This window comes from Cnephaeus nilssonii, assembly GCF_951640355.1.
Source record: "Cnephaeus nilssonii genome assembly, chromosome: 7".
Taxonomy (NCBI): domain Eukaryota; kingdom Metazoa; phylum Chordata; class Mammalia; order Chiroptera; family Vespertilionidae; genus Cnephaeus; species Cnephaeus nilssonii.
In genome coordinates, this window is record NC_137078.1 from 37,470,955 (window position 1) to 37,476,954 (window position 6,000).

Here is a 6,000-nt window from a genome sequence, read left to right on the forward strand (position 1 = left end):
TCTAAACAGCTCAATAGGCCAATAACTATGGAGGAAATTGAAGCAGTCATCAAAAAGCTTCCAGCAAACAAAAGACCTGGGCCAGATGACTTTACAGGGGAGTTTTACCAAACATTCAAAGAAGAACTAAAATCTATCTTCCTCAGACTATTCCAAAAAATTCAAGAGTAAGGAACACTTCCAAGCTCCTTCTATGAAGACAGCATTACCCTAATACCAAAACCGTATAAAGACAACACAAAGAAAGAGAATTGCAGGCCAATATCCCTCATGAACATAGATGCCAAAATCCTCAACAAATTTCTAGCAAACTGGATCCAGCATTACATCAGAAATATCATACACCAAGTAGGATTTATCCCAGGGATGCAAGGATGGTACAATATCTGAAAATCAATAAACATGATACATCACATAAACAAATTGAGAGATAAAAATCATATAATCATATCAATTGATGCAGAAAAAGCATTTGAAAAATCCAACACCATTTCTTGATCAAAAACCTGTTGTGGGGTCGAACCCTGGAGTCAAAAATAAGACCACAAGCTCCCAGGTCCTTCTCACTCCTCCTTGCTCCCTCTCCTCCCCCACTTTTCTGTTGCTAGTTTACAGAAGTTAAAAAAAAAAAAAGCTGAGAAACTTTTTTTCATTCTTAAAAAGGAAGCAGCAAAACAACTGAACCTAAAAACAATAACTGATGTAATTTTTGGTTGGGTCTAAACATTTGGAAACTGCAGAATAAAAACCCAGCTTAGACCTTATAGTTATTTTTAATAGTTGATTAAAATATGTGAGAATGAAGTATTTCATCTAAATACCACTTTATAGAATCTTTGGAATACTAAATACAGTGAATGCAATAAAGAATGTTTTAATGTTTAAATTGTATGTGAAGGATCATCTTCCCTCTGTTTTTTCAATGTCCCACAGACATCAGGGAAATGTCTGAGATGGGGAGGGGAAGATGGGGGAAGTGACAGGAAAGGGCAGGTTTGGTTCCTCAGTCAGAGAAAGGACTTCAGCCCCTTCAAGCAGGTGATGTAGGGTGCACCCCTCCTTCTCCCAGGCAGGGCTCTTGGTGCAGCCTGGGAGGGTGCCCAAGAGGGAGTAGCCCATCCCAGGAACAAGCTGTGCCCGCTGCCACTTTGCAGCAGCCTTCCATCCAAACAGAGGGGCTGAGCTGCCTCCAGCTTATAGCCCTGCAGGTCACCCCTCTTCTGCCCCCACCATCGGCCAGCTGCCTCCAGGGCTGACATGGGAGGAGCCTTTGCCTCCAGAGCCAGGTGTGCTGCAATGGCGTATACATTGTTATTGTTGATGTTAGTTAATGAACATGCACATGGAAATCCAAATCTATGAGCCAACTTACCTGTTTCCTGAGTTGCAGACAGCAGATAAGTTCTCTCTTCTCACCTTGCTCTTCCCCTGTCTGGCTCCCCAGGGTGCTCACAGCTCTCTTTAGAAACTGAAAATCAAGCCTGATGTTACAGAGAAGCAGTTTCAGTGTGGTTGAGAAGAACCGAAACTGAAAGGAAACATCCTTATCTGGGAAGTTAAGTGTTGGACTTTCACCCCTCTCCCCTGCACCTGAAGGCATAGATGGGCCAGGGTGGGAGGACATGTTTCGCTCACACCTAGCTCAGAAATCCCAGGCTGGAACCTCCTCCTCAAGGGGTTTGTGTTCTCTGACCCCACAGTGAACACAGAGCTTCAGGGCTGAATGTGAGCCAGTAACTGCAGGCTGACAGGTCTGCCTCCTGTCTCTCAGAGGTACTTTGGAAAGACAATGGAGGTTTTTCTTATTGTTGTTGTTGTTGTTTTAATTTTATGCTAAGACTGCCTTTTAATTTCTCCCTTTTTGAAAAACTTTTATTTTTTAATTTATCCTTCTTCATTATCAATGACTGTGCACATAAAACTCTCGTTTTTCCAAACAAGAGATAATCACTAGTATTTTGTAGCATATTTTCCCACTTACTGTTGTGTGTTGTTTTTCTTTGTGGTGGCTCTGTGCGGGATAGTAAGGGTCCTGAATTTATATTTTTGAGTGTTTAGTTCAATGAAAAAACGTAAAAATACAAACTCAAAAGTGAACATTCATAATGAACAAAGAAATCATAACCATCAACAAGTTTTTAAAAGTTGACAAATGCCACAAATATTGTCTGTTTTCTGGTTTTATTGTTTATTAAGTTTATTCCCCATATTTGCATTTTTATCTGAATAATAATTCAGAAAAAAATATGTAATTGTACAGGATTCCACTCTATTAGACTATTTTAAAAAAAAAACCTGCCCCCCCGCTAAAAATAATATCTGGGTCTCAGTTGTATTTCAGCTCCAGGCCCAGAAAAGCAGCAAAACTAGACAAGTGATGCTGTTGCAGCCTCAGGACCAGCTTTTACCTCTCAAGTCACTCACAGGACCAATTTTGAGCCTTCCCAGCCCAGTCTCTTGGGGAAATCATGCTGCTGCGACCCCTCATCCAGCCCACTTACTATCAAAGTCCATTCCCCTATAATATCGATATTCCACCTCAACAGGAAGTAATGATAGAAGATATGACCTTTAACACTATTCCATAAAACAAAAAGGCTGGAATGTTAGGTTTGATCGAGCAATTGAATTGATACCCCTCAGGAACTGGTTTTTCAGGTCATTTCACGATGGACATTCCCTTTGCTGAAGGCCATATTTCACTTGAGGTGACCACATTCCATTATCTCCCCTCCAGGTATGCATAAAGAAGTCTCTGCCCAGAAAAAAGCCCACCAAAAGTCCTTTAAAAGCTGACTCCCGTCACTGGGTGCTGGAGCCATACAGGCTCAGCCACCTGGTGTGGGGATGATCCAATAAATTTGTAATCCCTCACCACTCTGGCCTCGTGCATTCCTCCTTTGGCGACCTACCAGTATAAATAAGCTCAAAGTTTCCTGAGCGAGACCCACAAGTAACTTATTGTAATTCTACTCATACTCCATGTGCACATCGGGCCACCTAGATGCAAGAGCAGCTAACAAGATCTAATTTCTACCGTGGTAGCCATGAGATCATCTTTAAAAATAGAATCATACAATATTTAGAGCTGAAAATTCTGTCATATCTCTAAAACTATATGCACCAATATAGAGATAGCTTTAAAAGACCTTTATTCTAACTTGGCAGTTTTTAGAGTTGAACAAACATAAGCTGGGTTAGTATTGTAACCCTGTATTTACTGAGACACAGAGATTGATGCTAGGTGAGTATTAGGCAACAAATCAACTCAAAGATAGAGAGTTCTTTCTTATCAACTGGATCCAAGAGCCTCCCCTTCCATTATCTCTCTTTTTTCTTCATTGTTATTCTTCTTATTTATTTCGGGAGGCTACAATATTAAAATGTGAATGTAGACTTTAAAGAATATAGGTCTAGATAATTATTTTAGTCTTCAACTTAATGTTTTTTATTATTATTTTGGTATTATTTATCATATTTTAATGTTTATTAACTTATTTTTAATTTATTATTTTTATTATCATTGAAGAAAAATACATTTGGAGTCTTTTCCAAGCTTCCATGGTGGGAAATTAATTGCAAGAAAAAGTATCTTTGGGAAGATTGTGTTTTCCAGCATGATGGCAACGATGGATGTGGCCTGAGCGGCACCCACAGCACACCGGCAAGAAGTGCTTTGAAATGAAAAAGTGGGATGCGGTAGCCCTCTGGGCCTGGGATACTGTGGTTGATAACTGTGCCATCTGCAGGGACCAACCACATTGTGGATCTTTATAGATTGCAGGCTCACCAGGCATCTGCCTCTTCTGAAGACTGCACCCATGCGTGGGGAGTCTGTAATCATGCTTTTCACCTCCACTACATCTCTCTGGGCTCAAAACATGGCACGTGCATCCGCTGGACAACAGAGAGGGAATTCCAGAAGTATGGGCACTAGCAAAAAAATATTCTTCCATCAAGCTCAATTGTGTTATTATTCATTTAATGACTTGCCCTCATATTACTTAATTGTAAGTTAGATAGAACAGGGTCTTTTCTGCTTTGCCTTTTCAGTTTTCTATTCCTGCAGTCTATTGTATTCTGTGTCAAATAAAAATCAGTTGAATTCTATTTAAAAAGCATATTTAAAAATATATAATTATAAGTTACAAAAGTGTAATACTAGTAAAGGAAGAATTATTCAAGTGAGTTCTTATACTGATGAAGTTTAATAAGATTTGATTGAACTGAAATGAAAATTTTGCTTGTTCTATTATTTTAACTCGAGAAAAAATAACCAACCATCTTGTTGTTGAAAGTGTGTTTATTTGACACCAAGTGTACTCAGCTTGGTGGACTAGTGGAAATTCTTATATAAGGAAGGTCTCATTTTTTTAATCTTTTATTGTTGAGAGTATTACAATGTCCCCCTTCCCCCCGCCATTGTCCCCCTCCACTTGGTTCCTGCCCCACCTCAGGCCTTCAACACCCTATTGTCTGTGTCGCTATAAGATCTTTGGTTAATCTCTTCCCAAACCCCTTCACCCCTTCCCTTGAGAAGATTGCAAATAGACAAACTTAGTCTATTTTACTTTAGGCAAAAATAAATATAGCTCAAATATAATGTCTGCACTATAAAACTGTATGCAGATACAAAACTGTAATAGATATGTGAAACAATAAATATTGACTTGTAAAACATCATAATAATGTACACTGGCATTAAAAAAGGAGCAGATAAAATGAACGTAAAATAATTCCCAAAGAGTCTGGATATAGATCAAGTATTATAAGGTCCTTGAATTGTTTTGAGGAGACTAAGGTGAGTAATTTTGGGTTTCATGATTTAAGTCTGAAGATTGCCATTTATAATGTAATCAGTTCAAGAACAGAGAAAGTTTTCAATTTCTATACTAGGAGAAATGAAAATTATTTTCATACATCTCAGTAAGTAAAAATGAAAAAAGTCAAGTAAAGTTAGAAAATATTTTGAAAACATGATTTTCCACTTAGCCTAATGTATGAATGTAGAACCCTACACCCAACAATAATACAATATGCTTTTTTATAAAGCACACTAAGAAACGTCACATGAATTTTACCTGTACCAAACCACAAGGCAGGATTAGTTGTCTTATGTCAGATTCGCTAGATGCAGAGCCTTGGTGATGGGTTTGTGTTCATGTGATTTATTGAGGGTGTGCTTTCAATAGAAGGGGTCTAAGGGAAGCAGGAGAGGGCAAGAAAATAGAAATGAAAAGAGGCTATGGTTGCAGGCAAAAAATGGCTTCAAGCTGATCCACTGAGATCTCTGTAGCACAAATAGCATGAGAGTTTGCCCCTCCTTGAAGCAAAGTGCTAGACATTTGTACCCCATCAGGCACTGTCTGGGGGCCATCCATCTTGATCATATCAGATATGCTGTTAAGGGAAATTCTCCAAAGAAAAGACCAGCTGTGAGCTTTTTAGCAATGCACATCCACAGCAATAGAAGGATGGATGCAAAGCCTTGTAAGATGATCAAACTGAGGCAGTAGCAGCAAACAGCTGCATAGTATTTCATAGTGTAAATGTTCCTAAAAGGTATTTTATAAAAGGTATTTTACCCATTCATCTACTGACAGGCATTGGGCTGTTTCCAAATCATAGCTATTGTAAATAACACGGCTATGAATATAGGGGTGCATATATTCTTTCTGAATGGTGTTTTGGGGGTTTTAGGACATATTCCCAGGAGTGGGTCACTGGGTCAAATGAAAGTTCCATTTTTAATTTTTTGAGGAAACTCCATACTGTTTTCCATTGTGGCTGCACCAATCTGCATTCCCACCAGCAGTGAACTAGGGTTCCCTTTTCTCCACATCCTCATCAGCACTTGTAGTTTGTTTATTTTTTATGATAGCCATCCTGAGAGTTGTGAGGTGATATCTCATTGTGGTTTTAATTAAACTTTCTCTTACAAAGCAATTGGGCACTTTTTGTTGCTGAGGTTTCTGCTGACACATCCTTGTGTTCTCCCCT

At 39.0% G+C, this 6,000-nt stretch overlaps 1 protein-coding gene across 1 annotated transcript in view; it reads right to left on the reverse strand.

Moving 5' to 3' along the window:
• Positions 1-1,508, reverse strand: part of LOC307103647 (guanylate-binding protein 6-like) — a 28,102-nt gene extending 26,594 nt beyond the window's left edge. The window contains exon 1 of the mRNA XM_079778093.1: positions 1,373-1,508. The gene's annotated coding sequence lies outside the window, so the exon portion shown is untranslated. The remainder of the gene's footprint in view (positions 1-1,372) is intronic.
• Between the last annotated feature and the right edge of the window lie 4,492 nt (positions 1,509-6,000).